The sequence below is a fragment of the Canis lupus genome, chromosome 30 (assembly GCF_011100685.1).
Source record: "Canis lupus familiaris isolate Mischka breed German Shepherd chromosome 30, alternate assembly UU_Cfam_GSD_1.0, whole genome shotgun sequence".
In the NCBI taxonomy this organism is placed as follows: Eukaryota; Metazoa; Chordata; class Mammalia; order Carnivora; family Canidae; genus Canis; species Canis lupus.
The window spans coordinates 16,057,584-16,075,067 of record NC_049251.1 but is presented as its reverse complement, the minus strand read 5'-3'; the positions used below and the strand labels follow the sequence as shown (position 1 = coordinate 16,075,067).

The 17,484-nt window shown below is 39.8% G+C and overlaps 1 long non-coding RNA gene across 2 annotated transcripts in view; it reads right to left on the bottom strand.

Moving 5' to 3' along the window:
- LOC102155157 overlaps nt 1-17,484 on the bottom strand; it is a 178,664-nt gene that overhangs the window by 114,803 nt on the left and 46,377 nt on the right. Inside the window, exons 1-2 of one of the 2 annotated variants that reach the window (XR_005381647.1) lie at nt 9,205-9,812; nt 5,022-5,170 (exon numbers count right to left, since the gene is read on the bottom strand). The exons of the other annotated variant lie outside the window; for it this stretch is intronic. This is a non-coding gene — a long non-coding RNA (uncharacterized LOC102155157). Of the gene's footprint in view, nt 1-5,021; nt 5,171-9,204; nt 9,813-17,484 lie in introns of those variants that run through there. 2 annotated transcript variants of the gene reach the window in all.

Sequence of the window (17,484 nt, the reverse complement as noted above, 5' to 3'; positions counted from 1 at the left end):
GAGCGTTTTTAAATTTTAAATTTCTTTGAAATTATAACAATTATTTATCTTATTTATCTTTTTAAATTTATCTTTACCTCCTTTTGTCTTCCCTTCCTTTCTCCTCACCCCCTCTCTGCTTTCTCTCTGGCCTATGTTTTATGTTGGTTCTTTTCTGATGGTTACATCTCTCTGGTTGGGACCGAATGTCCTTAAAGAACAGAACAGGAAGAGATGGGGATGAATTTAGAAAGTCCGTAATTTTCAGTTGGTTCTACCAGAACTCCTCTCCAGACCTCATCTTCCTTTTGCTCAGTCTTAGCCATCAGGAGGTTGAAATGGCTCATGGGAAAGCCCCTCTGCCCTATGATCACCCTTACCTCTCAGATGGAGAGGATGTAGGAAAAAACTGGGAGATCAGCATTACTGCCTTCAACAACTGTGCATCCCTACTATCCTGAGCCAAGCAGGATCTCTATGGGAACATTACTCACTTCTCTTGGGGCTAGCACATGCCTGTGTGGGCCTGACTACTGTAAGCGAAGGAACATTGACCAGACTCTTTGAAACTTGTAGGGAAATCTGTTCTAGATCTAAGCATTTCATGGATTTCATTGGATGTCGATGACTTCCCTCATTGCAGATTGACTTGTAAGCTGGATTTGCCACTTTTTTCATGAAATAAGGACTGACAAATTAGGTCAGTTTGGGTTTACAGACTTGGATATTTGGCAGCATTTTTTTCCCTCAAAAATGAATCAAATGAGCTGTCACATCAAGCAAAGTAACTGACAATATTTGTTGACAACAATAAAATTCCAGCTTTCAAGAGAAAATTGGAACTTTTGAAATCTTGTATCCACCACTGTGAACTTGACAGCTTCTCAAAACATAAATACTTTTCTGATGAGACTGGTGGTGATTTTAATAAATGCAATTTTTTGATATTACATAATAAATTGTGTCAACACTCCTAAAATTTGCATAACTGAATAAATCAATATTTTCCAAATGACCAATCATGCATGCTACAAAATCATACATGGGGAAAAACTCCATTCAAAGTGAAAGGGAAAAAAAATCAATGGATTTTAATGTAACAGGGTATTAATTGGTTCATTGATACAGTTTCACATTCTACATTCCAATTAATCTTTAAGAAACTATTACTTATTGAGTTTTGGTATAATATCAAAGAAGAATATCTAGAATTATCTGGAAATGTTTTAAAAATGATTTCCCTTTTATAATTGCAATCAGTTTGAGGCCAGGTTTTCCTCCAAATGATATATTTAATGGAAATATAATTTTCCATTACCAAATGATATATAGCAATAGATAGAGTATCCTATCCTATCTATCCAGCTGTCTTCTATTAAGCCAGATATCAAAGAGATTTGAAAAATTGAAACAATGCCACACTTCTCATTAAGTTCTCTTATTTGGGAAAACATAGCTATGTTTATTAAAATGTTACTTATGTTAGCATGAAAGGGTTATTATTTAGAAATAACAATAATTGTTTTTAAAAGTTTTGTTTTAATTCCTAATAATTATAAATACAACTCACATAAACAAAAGATCTTTGAAGTCCTTAATAATTATTAAGAATATACAGAAATCCTTAGACCAATAAGTTTGAAAACTTCTGTGTTATGTGTACAATGAAGTAAAACAGTAAGTGGTGTAGGACCACAAAATTGAGAAACATTTTAGTTTGGATTTGGCTTTCTTCCAGAATGGCACATAGACCACAGGTTGCTAAGATTCAAGTGGGAGAAATAGAAGAGGAACAGTGGGGATCCCTGGGTGGCGCAGCGGTTTGGCGCTTGCCTTTGGCCTGGGGCACGATCCTGGAGACCCAGGATCGAATCCCACATCGGGCTCCCGGTGCATGGAGCCTGCTTCTCCCTCTGCCTGTGTCTCTGCCTCTCTCTCTCTCTCTGATGACTATCATAAATAAATAAAAAAAATTTAAAAAAAAAAAAAAAAGAAGAGGAACAGTGTAAGAAAACATACGGTAGTAGGAACAGTCAGGGTAGGTTTGGAGGACTGTTTGGAGTCCCTCTCATGCTTCAAATCTCCCCTTCCTCCTCACCTCTTTGACCCTTCTTCTGTTATCACATCCTTTCTCTCTCTTGACTTCCCTCTGATCACTGCTAGAAAAAGTTATCTGCTTTTAAGAATGCATGTAATTATATTGGGTCCACCTGAATAATCCACACTAATCTCAAGGTTTTTCATCTGATCACATTTACAAAGGCCCTTCTGTCATGTAAGACAACATCTTCACGGGTTCTGGGGATTAGAACATGAACATCTTTTAGGGATCATTATTCTGCCTATTTGTCTAGTTCTGTTGGGGCTGCTGTCACAAAATACCATGGATGAGTGATTTATAAACAGAAATTCATTACCCACAGTTTTGGAGGCTAGGAGGTCCAAGATCAGGGTGCTGACATGATCATGAGGGCCCACTTCCTGGTTCTTGGCTGCTGCTTTCTCATTCTGTTCTCACCTGGTGGAGGGGCAGGGGAGTTCTCTCAGGCCTACTCTATAAGGCCCTAATCCTATCCATGAGGATTCTTCCCTAATCACTTCACAAAAGCTCCACCTCCTAATACCATCACTTTGGAGGTTAGGATTCAACATAAATTTGGGGGGATACACAAATACTCAGATAATAGCACCACCACACATTGGGGGTTAGGATTCAACATAAATTTGGGGGATACACAAATATTCGGATAATAGCACCACCACACTATGGGATATTTTTGAGCAAGGAAGTGGTATAATGACAGTGGTATTGAAGGAAAAACCTTTCCCAGTAATTACCCAGTATGGAACTAATCTGGTGCCAAGTTTGGGGCAGAGCTCTGCCTCTGCAGAAAACTACTTCCATGTGTTTTTAGTACAATACAGATGAGGCATCCAGGAGGACATCTGCTGATATTCTGGCAAGCAGATCACTTTCCCATTGCCTATCCTATCCAGATTTGTCATTAAGGTCACCAAAGGGACAAACATCCATGGCTTGTAGAAGCAGCAGCATTTCTGCATTTCTTATCTCCAAAGTTTTCCACACAAAGAAAGGACACAAGTTGCCATTCTAGACCTTAGAAACTTGTCAGCAGAGTGGAAAATTGTTCCCTTTCAGGAATTGGAATCTTAGGGGTGACCTTTTACATGAAGCATTTCATTAAATAGTGTGGTGAGGTTACCAAACCTTGAAGTCAGAAGCAACGTCTGAATGAGTATTGGGTTACCACCAGTGCTCTGAAGAAAGAACAATAAGCTTAAATGCTTTTGAGTAATAATTTATCAGGAAGACTAAATTATGAAAGAATGCTTGAATTAGACAAAAGAAACCCACAAGATGGATATAGCTCAAATATTTTTCAACATAAGCTTCCTTTTGAAAGTAATTTGGATGTCTGTCTGCCTTCTCATTGCATTTATGTGTGATATGTTGAACAATTAACTAAGGAGGACAGAAAGGGAATCCCTGTGGTATAAATTCCAGGAACAACTGCAGACTCATCCAAAGGTCACTTATAAATCAGAACAAACCCAAGTTCATAAGCTAGTCTCAAACAGAATCAAGTATCCTATAAAAATAAGACAAAATGACAAAAGCCATTATTTCAATTCCCTCAAAATATTTATATAAAAAAAAGAATGCTGTTTCTTCAGTCAGGCAAATAACTTACCAAGGGCATTCTTAACTATTGATGCTAACTATTACAGTATAAGAATGAACTTAGGCATTTTGCAACTTGAATTGTGCAAAGTAGATTATCTGTTCGATTTTCTTGGGTGTGTACAGTTTACTATTTTTGCCTACACATGTTTTCTTGGGGAAAAGATGTCATAAAGTCAGGACTATTCTTAAGAAGAACAGGCAATACTTGCTCTAACATGTTCTCAGTTCTCTTTCGCAAGATATTTTTTCTGAGAGAAGCTATCACAGCCCTTTCCCCTGTTACCTACCCCAGACAGCCAGGGACATTGTTACCTAGAGGTCTCTTCTCTCCTATTACTATTCCATTGACAGTTCTCTGAGTTGTATTAGCTCCTTTTGGACCCAGCTAATTGGTGTTTCCAGTTAATTATAGACAGATGTAACCTAATCAACTAGGTTCTCTTCCAAGCAATACAACATGCATAATCTAGTAGACACTCCCATGTTCATCTTAGTTTTGTTTTGTTATTTGGTTCATAATTTGGTGTAGGTTTTTTTAATAGATGAATAAAAGATAAGATAGGCAGTAACACTCAAAAAGGGAGGGCCAGTGAAAAGTGCTAAATTTGGGAACTCTGGGCATCTAGGTAAGAGAATGCATGTACTGAGATTCCAGGAAGTAAGTATGGGAAAGGTAGAGAATGTTTCTAAAAGTAAAATTAAAATCAAAGAAAAATAGAGTTGCCTTTTTTTCTGGCCTGCCATTTGTGTAGCCTTTTTTAGTGTCCATCAGTTGTACTTGAGGAGGCAGTCAGGGTCAGCCATGTGTCTAAATAGTTTGTGTCCTACCATAGGAATCACTAGCACTTGGTGATTTAATTTGGGATTTCAATAAGTAGAAACAATGAGCCTTGGAAGATGTGAGTTTGTAGCATTCCACATCCAGGTCAACCAAGGGAAACCTTCTATTATAACCCTCAGAATACTCTGCTCATCCTTGGAATCCAGCAATGGCAGATCAATGCCTCAAGTACTAACTTTGTGTAATAAACTGGACACTGCGTTTGTTACTCCATTGTTTCACACAAACACTCCTGCTTTGCAGGTGCCCCTTCTTAATACCAGTTTATTTTGAGTCTTCATATATTGTCTTAAATATAAAAGTCACATTCTAAGTCATTTATTAGAATTAAAATTTGGACATTACCAAATTATTTCATATGGATTTATAGTTTGGAGAAAATAGAACTGAACTTGGAGTTGGGCGACTTGGATTCTAATCTATATTAATTGAGATAATGCTATCTGCTCTAACAATTCCTAAATCTATAAAGGCTTAAATCCAATATAAGCTTACTTCTCATCCAGGAAAATCCAAATGTATATTCTCAATCTGTGTGCTACTCTCTTCCAAGTGGTGATACAGGGACCCAGGATCCTGCTATATTGTGTCTCTGCCATTGTTAAGATATGGCTCCCAAGGTTGCTATGTTCATCAATATCAAGCTGAAAGAAAAGGAAAGAGCAAAAAGGGATTTTATATTTATTTAGTAAATATTTACTTGTTGATTTGAGAGAGAGAGACACAAGTGAGCATTGTGGAAAGGGGCAGAGGGAGAGTAAGAATCTCAGGAGGACTCCCTGCAGAGTGCAGAGACTGTTGCAAGGCTTGATCTCACACCCTGAGATCATGACTTGAGCTAAAATCAAGAGCCAGCCACTTAACTGACTGAGCCACACAGGAACCCCAATTTTTTCATTTTTAAAGTGGGTTTTTATTAGCCAGACATGAAAGGGGTGCATATAAGTTTGGCTCACCATTCCTTTGACTAGAACTCAAAAATCTGGCCACAGCTAACTATATGGGAACCTAAGAAATGTAATCAAACACTGTATAAAGGAAGAAAAAGAAATAGGTTGGGTGACCAGCTAGCCAGTCCTTGCCATAACCTTAGTTCTGCCACTATTTATTTGATCTTCTCCCTTTGATTATTAGTTTAATTTCATAGTAAGGAACATTTGTCACCCATTTTTACAACTTCCAGAATATTTATAGAAGTGCCTTAAATATAGTTCATGCTCACTACTGCATGCTTGCCTAACAATAAATGAATAGTGCTAAACATTCATAATTTTTCCCTTTCTATATCTCAGAACATTTAAGTGTTGTTCGAGAGGACTGAGAAATGCTTTCCTTTAAGAAGTCACAATATATCTCAGGACCACTTTGACTGTAGAGTAGACTAATACTGCTGCATCCAGGACAAGGCATCTCAGGAGGAGAAACTGATGTCAAGAGCTGCATATCAGAAGAAAATCTGATAAAAGAACCAGTTAACAAATTAGAACAGAAAGGTAGACTCTCCAGTACTCTGCTTATGCTGTCCAGATTCCTTGGAAGAAAAGCAACTGCTCTGGATGGTTTGAAGAATCTCTGACTAGACTTGGGAGTTTCAGCCACTAAGGAGGGTATGCATGATCATCATGAAAAACAAGAGACACATAAGGATGTCACAACTTATAGAACTTGCAGCAAACTGCATGGGGATAATCAAACAATTATAGGACCCAGAACAAGAGATCTTCCTTCAAAAATTATAGGTAATATGGGGATTTGTAGGGGACGGTGCTGGAAAGAAGCTACAGTCTACACCTAGAATTCCTGTTTTGTGTTTTCCTCTTTTATAAGGAAGAGTTGGATTAAATGGGTGATGACACTAAAAATGGCAGACATTGAAAATCAAACATAACTTTTTTTCTGAGCCCATATATGATCCCAGGATCCTTATCAACATCCAATGTAAGATCTCCCTATCACTCAACTAGAAGTGACACTGTGTGTCAACTATGTCTTTTATTTTCTGTGTTCTGATACTTTGATATTTGGGCCTTGCTGGCCCTCCCAAGGTTAGTCAGTTCCTATAAATAGGAAACAACTTGTCCAGGAGCACCTTTTCAAATGCAGACTGACCACTGGCCAATATAGAGCTCTCACCACAATCACCTCTTTCATCAGGCTGCCACACCAAGCCACTATCCAGCTGTCCTAATCACCCCAGGGCAAAATACCAGACAACTAAGTTAGACAACTTAGACAACTTAGAATAGTGCGTAAATCCTAGACTCTCTGAAATTATTCAAACTAGTCAATACTAATCCTGCTTTCCCTGCATTGCCCATTTCTTCCTGCAGCTCTTTTCCATAGTTGTCCCCACTCCCTCCTGCCCAATCTCCGTGCTTCCTCCACATGCCTCTTCCTCATGGTATCACATACATCCTTTCTCTTGGGATCTATGAATATTAAAAACTGCCTTTTTAGTGGCAGCTGTCTCCTGATCTGTTGGCTCTACCATATTGAATAACAATGAAATCTATTTTATTTTATTATTTTCTAAAGATTTTATTTATTTACTCATGAGAGACACACACACACACAGAGGCAAAGACATAGGTAGAGGGAGAAGCAGGCTCTGTGGGGAGCCTGATGCAGGACTCAATCCCAGACCCTGGGATTATAACATGAGCCAAAGGCAGTTCCTCAACCACTGGGCCACCCAGGTGCCCCATAAAATCTATTTTAAAACAACATAGGATGGAAGCAGATGATATCTGGAATCCTGAAGAGATTCCAGAATTGGAACGAAGCAGATGATCTCTGGAATCCTTTCTAGCTCTAGCAATCTTTTATCCTCTAACTTTACATAGGAGAGTATTTGCTATCTCTAAAATACACATATCAGTTATAATAAGGTCTTAATCTTCTAAAGTTATCTAGTCTTTAACACTGAGGATTTTCTGAATCAGGAGTTATACTAAGGGAAATTCCACAGAAGGTTTTGTGTAAAGATCATTGCTAAATGGTGGCAGGGGGAAATCCTGGTCCTGTTTTGGAAACCCTTTCATTTTTGTCTATTACAGCTGAAGGATAAAAATCATTCTAGTGTGCCTTCTTGGACTTCTGTTAATTTTTCTTTCCTTAACTCGTCTCTCTTCTTTCTTTCTTTAATTTCTTTCTTTCTTTCTTTCTTTCTTTCTTTCTTTCTTTCTTTCTTTCTTTCTTTCTTTCTCTTTCTTTCTTTCTTTCTTTCTTTCTTCTTTCTTTTAAATATTTTATTTATTTATTCATGAAACACACACAGAGAGAGAGAGAGAGAGAGGCAGAGACACAGGCAGAGGGAGAAGCAGGCTCCATGCAGGGAGCCCGACATGGGACTCGATACCGGGTCTCTAGGATCATGCCCTAGGCTGAAGGCAGCACTAGACCGCTGAGCCACCTGGGCTGCCCTCTTCTTTCTCTTTGGATTCAGAGTAGCAAGGTTTCCTGTCTGATAATGTGATTATGAGAGTTTGGAATGTATATTGGGAAGAGTTGGGAAAATATTGGGATAAAGTTATCCCTATAAAAGGCACATGAGCATAGGATTTTGCTTGTAGTGGATGTTCAATAAATACTTATAAATTAATAATAAACACATGTTTTTGCTATTATAATACACAGTTTTGGGGTTGGGTTTTTCTCCTCACCATCCTCCAAAACTTGTATATTGAAGTCCTAACCCTGGTACCTCAGAATATGACCTTATTTGGAGAGAGAATTTTTACAGAGATAACCAAGTTAAAAGGTGGTCATAGGGTGGGCCCTAATCCAGTATGACTGGTGTTCTTTAAAGAAGGGAAATTTGGAGACAGATATTTATACAGGGAGAATGCCATATGAATAGTAGACAGAGATCACTTGCTTCTACAAGTCAAGTGATGTCAAAAATTACCAGCAAACCACCAGAAGCTATAGGAGAAGCCCAGAACAGTCTTACAACTCTCAGAAGGAACCAACTTTACCAACATCTTGATCTCAGACTTCTAGCCTCTAGAACTGTGAGACAATCAAATTACTTTGCTTGTTTTTTTTTAAATACATCACATGGTATATTAGACAAAACATAAGAAATATATCCTAGTATATGAGGAACTAGGTTGATAATGGAATATTACTGAGTATTTACTGAATGAATAAACTAAATTCTAATCTAGTACAAACAATAATTCACTGGGTAGTCTTAATTTATTGCCTCATGCTTCTTTGCCTTTACTCTGGTGTGGAAACAATATTTTCTAACCCCTCACCAAATTCTTTTCATAGAAATATTGTGAGGAGCCATTTAACTTTCAAAATAATTCTGGAAATTACTTTCAGTTACTATAAAAATTGCAGGGAAAGATTACATGCAAGACAAAATTATACAAGCATTTGTTTGAGAGAATAAACAAGGAAGTACATTCAGTTCAAGAATTAATACTTTGGTTCAAATTGTAATTAAAGGGTACCATAGCTGCTGAAATCAAGAAAACAGTTCAGAGTCTTTTTTTTCCCCAAGAAGTTGTGTGTGTTTTACTTTTGTTACTTTGTTTGATTCTGAAAAAGCACCAATTCACAAAAACTCTGGGCAAATTGACAAAACAGATTTACAATCCTCTGAAATGGGCCAGGGCTCAAGTTGAAGTACAGTTGGCTAGACATGTAAGATGAGGAAATGGCTCACCTTTCTTCTCCACCTGAAGTTGCCAAGTAAAGCCTTCCAAATTTTCAAGAGAAAGAAGATGCCACTGACTCATATTCCATTTGCCTTTAAGTCTCGTTCATAGTATTTTTTCAAGTAAAAAAAGAATGAAAGAAACATTAAAACTCAAGGAACTAATTTTGTGTGGAAAGACTACACAGCTGTGGAATCTCAAGGCTACAATTGTATAAATTTTTTTTTTAAATCCCACCCTAACTTATTCAATGCCTTAATTTGAAGATGAAGGTGTTAAAGAAAGGTGGGACTGAGGTGCTCCTTCAGAGGGATGGTTTTTTTTCTCTCTGTTTCAAAGACATTTGAAAGATTGCAAAATTCCCCTAGAGCCACTTTGAAAATTGGAGAAACTGACACCTTTGAATACTTCAAATCTCTGTCAATGGAAATTTAATAGCCTCCAAAACTACTAGCTCTCAATATAGAAGATAAAAATGTTCACAGAACCCTTTCAGAGTATATGATTTTGTCTAGCTTAGCCATGCTTTAAGATCAACACAATCCTGAAAATCTTCCCTCAATAATAGATTCAGATGAGTAGCATTCTCTCTTGCCCCAAGAACTAAACTGATAACCATTTGTAGGGCCAAGAATTCTGGGGCATGAAAAAACAGAAGTTAACATACTAGGTATATCTTTTAGCTCAATTCTTTCATTTTCAGATGTCTGGGCCAAGGCTCAGAGGTGGAAGTGTACACTGAAACTTATCCTGAGGTCCCTACTGCAGGTAGTAGAGAATAGCCTTACACCCAAGTATCACTCCAGGTCTTGCCTATCCTCTTGCTGCAATAATGAGGGAACTGTGTTGTCTCTCTTTATAAGTATCTCTAGAATTCTTGCCTGGTTAACTGAGTCTAAGAAGAGTTGATGGGGAAAGGGCCCCTTAAGGGCCACCCCCTTCTACTCACACTCCTCTGCCCTGTAGATTCTAAAACAACAGGATATTCTGGGTAAGGCCTTTGAGCAAACTCTGGGGATGGTAACTAAAAAGGCAAGGTGAGGAAGCAAGGCCTGGCACTCCCAAAAGCAACACTAAGTGGTATGGCATTTGCATTCCCCCCTTCATTTTTTCTTTCCTTTTAAAAATGTTTTGTTTTGAAGCATGTGGGTGGCTCAGTCAGTTAAGTCTCTAACTCCTGATTTCAGCTCAGGTCATGATCTCAGAGTCCTGAGATCAAGCCCCATAGTGGCCTCTGCATTCAGCAGGGAGTCTGCTTGAGATTCTTTCTCCCTCAGCCTTTACCCCACCCGCATGTGCTTTCACTTTCTTTCTCTCCCTCTCAAATAAATAAATCTTAAAAAAAAAAAAAAGAAAATGTTTTCTTTTGACCAAGACTTAAAGGCAAACATGATATGAGTCAGATGCATCTTTCTTTCAAGAATTTGGAATGTTTCACTTAGCATCCTTGGAGTTGAAAAGTAAGCATTTTCCTCATTATGTTGTTACTTGTCTAGCCAATTGTTCTTTAGCTTGAGTCCTGGGCCATTTCAGAGGCCCCTGGTTATATATCCATTTTGCCTGACTGCTTTTATGAATGGATGTATTTTCAGAACCATAATTCTAGAGAAGTGCACAGATTTTAATGTGTATAGAAATCACCAGGAGGAAAAAAAAAAAAAAAGAAATCACCAGGAGGGCTTGATAAAATGGATTGCTAGGCCCCATGCCAAGTTTCTAATTCAATAGGACTGGGATGGAATAAATTCTAGCAAGTTCCCAGGTGATGCCAATCCCAGGGTTTCAGACTAATGGAACATTGGGACCCAGCCTGAGATAAGCTCTATTCACCTTACCTGCTATTACAGCTCCGCTAAACCCCCTTTTTGCCCCGACTCAGAGAGATGGTGACAATGGTAAGTACTGCCATCTTTTCATAGGAACCTTGCTGCTTTTATTCCTAACTCTTCAGCAATGATTTTAGACTTTTTTTTAGCTCTTTATTTATCCTCGCCTGAAAATGACCACAAAATCCCATAGGTTCTGTATCTACAGAGGCTCTCCCATTCCTCTCCAGCCTTTTCTTGCTGCCTTGATTCAGGTCAACATTATCTCTCACCCAGAATTCTGTAGCAGCTGTCTATTTGGTCTCCTCTTTTACTCCACCATTAGAGCAAATTTTCTGAAACAGAAATCTGATCCTAAAACTGTGCTACTCAGAATTGCTCCAGTGTGTCCCCTGGGCCTTCAGGAGACTGTCAGAGGGACACTGATGTCTCAGGAACATTGTCTCTTTCCATCATTCTCTTCCTTTCTCCAATCACACTAACACTCTAGACCAAACTTGGAAGAACAAGGAAGAGGCTAAATTGGTCAACCTCCTTCTACCTTTTATTTTAGTTTAATGAGCATTTATGGGTACCTACTGTTTGCACTGCTTTGTTCTTTTCACTAATCCTCCACAAAAAGCAGGTGGGGAGAAGAAAATGCGACACAAAGTTAAGGAGCTACCAAAGGTTATACCTGGCTATTTAGATGACAAATTTGGAAGAGAGAACAGGTCTTTGATTGTCTGTCCAGGTTTCTTATCAGTGAACCTCACAACAGTCTTTGTTTTTCAAATATGTGATTTAGGTCAAAGAAGTTAAATAAATAAGCCCTGTGAGGCGGGGCAGGATAGTGAAGGAGTAGGGGTCCTCAACTCACCTGGCCCCACCAACTTACCTAGATAACTTTCAAACCATCCTGAAAACCTACAAATTCGGCCTGAGATTTAAAGAGAGAACAGCTGGAATGCTACAGAGAGAAAAGGTTTTGCTTCTAACAAGGTAGGAAGACGGCAAATGATGATGATGATAGATAGATAGATGATAGATGAAAGAAAAGAAAAGGAAAGGAAGAAAGAAAAAAGAGAAGAAAGGAAAGAAAGAAAAGAAAAGAAGAAAGAAGAAAAGAAAGAAACGAAGAAAGAAACGAAGAAACAGAACAAGAAAGAGAAAAAGAGAAAGAAGCCAGAAAAAAAGCAGAAAACCGACCCCCCGCCAAAAACAGCACTACCATCCCTCCTCCCACCCTCCCTCCCTCCCTCCCTCCTCCTCCTCCCCCGCCAGCCGCCTCCCCCCCCTCCTCCCCTCCCCCCCCTCCCTCCCCTCCCTCCCCCATCCTCCCCTCCCCCCTCCCCCCTCCCGCCTCCCTCCCTCCCCCATCCCTCCACTCCACTCCCACCCCAGCCCCAATCCCCTCCTACCTCCTCCTTCATACATTTAATTAAGTTGGGGAGGGGCCCCACGAGGAGCTGGGCTAAGGTCTGAGGCTAGAGCCCCCGGACAGGAAAGCCCACCCCGGAGAAGTAGAAACTTTACAAATCCACGCAGGAGTTTTCCCGGGGGGAGAAGTGCTCAGCAGGGAACTGGGGCAGAACCACAGGAGGGGCAGTGGAGCCTCCAGGTTCCCGGGGTCACTATGAGAGGAGGGGCGCCCAGGGGGAAGCTCACCTCACACTGCAGGCTGATCTCGGTAAAGGGCTGGAGCGCGCCCGGCGGGGCCTGGGGAAGCCGGGCGGGCGGGCGGGGCTCTGGGTGGAGGGGGCTGTGCCCGTTCCCTTCAGGAGCCTTGGTCCCGGGAACACCGTTCCAGCAGCACAGGCCCCGGATTCCCAGGCGCTGAGCGGACACAGCCCAGGATCCTGCGCTCCCCCGGACAGGGGGAGGCGGGGAGGGCACAGGACAGGGAGGACGCTCCTGCCTCCGGGCGCTCCCCAAGCTGTGCAGGTCAGTAGCGCCCCCAGCCCCGCCCCGGGAGCACTTAGGCCAATGTGGATGGGGAGACTGCGGTAGTTACCGCGGAGCTGACTCCAGAGCTGGAGACCTGGCCGCCACCGTGTGGTTGTTCGTCCTTGTGTCACCTCCTGCCTGGGACGGAGCAGGCCGCCAGGGAACAGGGGCCTCACCGGGTAAACAGCTCCCACTGAGCCCGGCACCTGGCAGGGGGCGGGGCATCTCCCCAGGTGCACACACCTGAGAGTCAGCACAGCAGCCCTTCGCCCAGAAGACCAGTGGATGGACAGGGGAAGAGCAAGTTCTTGACCAAGCAGCACTGGAAAGCCTCAGGACCAAAGGAAAATTGAAGAAATATAGTATAAAGAACTAGAGGATCCCCTCCCTCTTTTCTTCTTTTTCCATTACAATTCGTGTTTATATCAGACTAAAAATTTCCAATATTTTTTCTCTTTTCCCACCTTAACTACAATATTTTACCAGCTCTTCATTTTTAAGTTTTTTTTCTTTTTGACTTTCATATTCCTACAATTACATGTCTTAGATATATTTTTTACTTCAGAACCAAGAAGATCACCCTCTAGGACCCCTCAGGTAGACTACATTCTCTTTCCACTACCCTTCTTCACCACTACCATCCCTCAACCCCCCCCCCTTTTTCCTCTTTTTCCTCTTTACTTCTTTTTCTTTTGTCTTCTTTTGAGTTTTTAGCCTTTTATCCTCTTATTTTTTACTACTTTGTTGTAAAATTTGTTTTTCACTTTAGTGATCCTTTTGTTTTATTTTGTTCCAATCTTCTTTTTCATTTTCTGGTCTCTGATCTTGTCAGAATCATCTAGGATGGAATTTACTTAGGTCGTGATTGATATTCTTGACTCAGCCCACTCATACAGCCATCTGCACTGAATAAAATGACTAGAAGGAAGAATTCACCACAAAAGGAAGAATCAGAAACAGTACTCTCTGCCACAGAGTTACAGAATATGGATTTCAATTTGGAGTCAGAAAGCCAATTCAGAAGCACAATTATAAAACTACTGGTGGCTCTGGAAAAAACCATAAAGGATTCAAGGGACTTCATTACTGTAGAATTGAGATCTAATCAGGCCAAAATTTAAAAAATAAATGAATGAGATGCAATCCAAACTGGGTGTCCTGTTAGTGTTAATGAGGTAGAAGATTGAATGACATAGAAAACAAGTTGATGGTAAGGAAGGAAGCTGAGGAAAAAAGAGAAAAACAGTTAAAAGACCATAAGGAAAGGCTAAGGGAAATAAATGATAGCCTGAGAAGGAAGAATCTATGTATAGTTGGAGTTCCAGAAGACGCCTAGGGGGAGAGACAGCCACAAAGTATATTTGAACAAATCATAGACGAGAACTTCCCTAATTCGGGGAGGGAAACAGGCATTCAGATCCAGGAGATAGGTTCCCCCCCAAAAAATCAATAAAAACCATTCAGCACCTCGACATTTGATGGTGAAGCTTGCAAATTGCAGAGATAAAAAGAAAATCCTTAAAGCAGTGAGAGACAAGAGATTCTTAACTTATATGGGGAGAAATATTAGATTAACAGCAGACCTCTCCACAGAGACCCGGCAGGCCAGAAACGACTGGCAGGATATATTCAGGGTCCTAAATGAGAACATGCAGCCAAGAATACTTTATCCAGAAAAGTTATCATTCAAAATAGAAGAAGAGGGGATCCCTGGGTGGCACAGCGGTTTGGCGCCTGCCTTTGGCCCAGGGCGCGATCCTGGAGACCCGGGATCGAATCCCACGTCAGGCTCCCGGTGCATGGCGCCTGCTTCTCCCTCTGCCTATGTCTCTGCCTCTCTCTCTCTCTCTCTCTCTCTCTCTCTATGTGACTATCATAAATAAATAAAATAAATTAAAAAAAAATAGAAGAAGAGATAAAGAGCTTCCAGGATAGGCAGAAACTGAAAGAATATGTGACCACCAAACCAGCTCTGCAAGAAATATTAAGAGGGAGCCTGTAAAAGAAAGAGGAAGCCCAAAGAAACAATCCACAGGAACAGGGACAGAATAGGTATTATGATGACACTAAATTCATACCTTTCAATAGTTACTCTGAACATGAATGGGCTAAATGATCCCATCAAAAGACGCAGGGTATTGGACTGGATAAATAAGCAAGACCCATCTATTTTCTGTCTACAAGAGACTCATTTTAACATAAGGACACCTGCAGCCTGAAAATGAAAGGGTGGAGAACAGTTTACCATTCAAATGATCCTCAAAAGAAAGGTGGAGTAGCAATCCTCATATTAGATAAATTAAAATTTATCCCAAAGACTGTAGCAAGAGATGAAGAGGGACACTATATCATACTTAAAGGGTCTATCCAACAAGAAGACCTAACAATAATGAATATTTATGCCCCTAATGTGGGAGCTGCCAAGTATATCAATCAATTAATAACTAAAGTAAAGAGATATTAGATAATACACAAATAATAGGAGACTTCAACATGGCATTTTCTGCAAATGACAGATATTCTAGGAATAACATCACCAAAGAAACAAGGGCCTTAAATGATACACTGGACCAGATGGATTTCAGAGATATATACAGAACTTACCATCCAAACACAACTAAATACATCTTCTTAAGAGCAAATAGAACTTTCTCCAGAATAGACCATATACTGGGTCACAAATCAGGTCTGAATTGATACCAAAAGATTGAGATTGTCCCCTGCATATTTTCAGATTGCAATGCTTTGAAACTAGAACTCATTCACAAGAAGAAATTTGGAAGAAACTCAAACGCATGGAAGTTAAAGAGCATCCTACTAAAAGATCAATGGGTTAACCAGGAAATTAGAGAATTAAAAAGATTTATGGAAACTAATGAAAATGAAGATACAACTGTGAAAAATCTTTGGGATATAGCAATAGCAGTCCTAAGAGGGAAATACATTGCAATACAAGCATCCCTCAAAAAATTGGAAAAAAATGCAAATACACAAGCTAACCTTGCACCTGGAGGAATTGGAAAAAGAATGGCAAGTAAAACCTACACCAGGGAGAAGGGAGATAATAAAGATTCGAGCAGAAATCAATGAAATAGAGACCAGAAGAACTGTAGAACAGATCAATAAAACCAGCAGGAGTTTGTTCTTTGAAAGAATTAATAAGATAGATAAACCATTAGCCAGTCTTATTAAAAAGAAAACAGAAAAGACTCAAAGTAATAAAATCATGAATGAAAGAGGAGAGATCACAACCAACACCAAGGAAATACAAACGATTTTGAAAATGTATTATGAATAGCTATGTGCCAACAAATTAGGCAATCTAGAAGAAATGGATGCATTTCTGAAAAACCACGAATTACCAAAACTGGAACAGGAAGAAATAGAAAACCTGAACAGGCCAATAACCAGGGAGGAAATTGAAGCAGTCATCAAAAACCTCCCAAGACACAAAAGTCCAGGGCCAGATAGCTTCTCAGGGGAATTCTATTAAATGTTTAAAGAAGAAATAATACCTATTCTACTAAAGCTGTTTTGAAAGGTAGAAAGGAACGGACTACTTCCAAACTTGTTTGATGAGGCCAGCATCACCTTGATTCCAAAACTGACAAAGACCACACCAAAAAGGAGAATTCTAGACCAATATCCCTGATGAACACAGATACAAAAATTCTCAACAGGATACTAGCCAACAGGATCCAACAATAGATTAAGAGGATTAGTCACCATGACCAAGTGGGATTTGTCCCCAGGATGCAAGGCTTGTTCAACACTCGTAAAACAATCAGCGTGATAGATCACATCAACAAGAGAAAAAACAAGAACTGTATGATTCTCTCAATAGATGCTAGAACTCATACAGCAATTCAGCAATGTGGCAGGATATAATATCAATGCACAGAAATCAATGGCATTTCTATACACTAACAATGAGACTGAAGAAAGAGAAATTAAGGAATCACCCCTATTTACAATTGCACCCAAAACCCTAAGGTACCTAGGAATAAACCTAACCAAAGACGTAAAGGATCTATAACCTAAAAATTTACAGAGCACTTCTGAAAGAAATTGAGGAAGACACAAAGAGATCGAAAAATATTCCATGATCATGGATTGGAAGAATTAATATTGTGAAAATGTCTATGCTACCCAGAGCAATTTACACATTCAATGCAACCCCTATCAAAATACCATGGACTTTCTTCAGAGTTGGACAAATAATCTTAAGATTTGTGTGGAATCAGAAAAGACTCCAAATAGCTAAGGGAATATTGAAAAAGAAAACCAAAGCAAGGGGCATCACAATGCTGGATTTCACGTTGTACTACAAAGTTGTGATCATCAAGACACTGTGGTACTGGCACAAAAATAGAACATAGATCAATGGAACAGAATAGAGAACCCAGAAATTGGCCCTCAACTCTATGGTCAACTAATATTTGACAAAGCAGGAAAAAATATCCACTGGAAAAAAAGACAGTCTCTTCAATAAATGGTGCTGAGAAAATTGGACAGCCACGTGCAGAAGAATGAAAC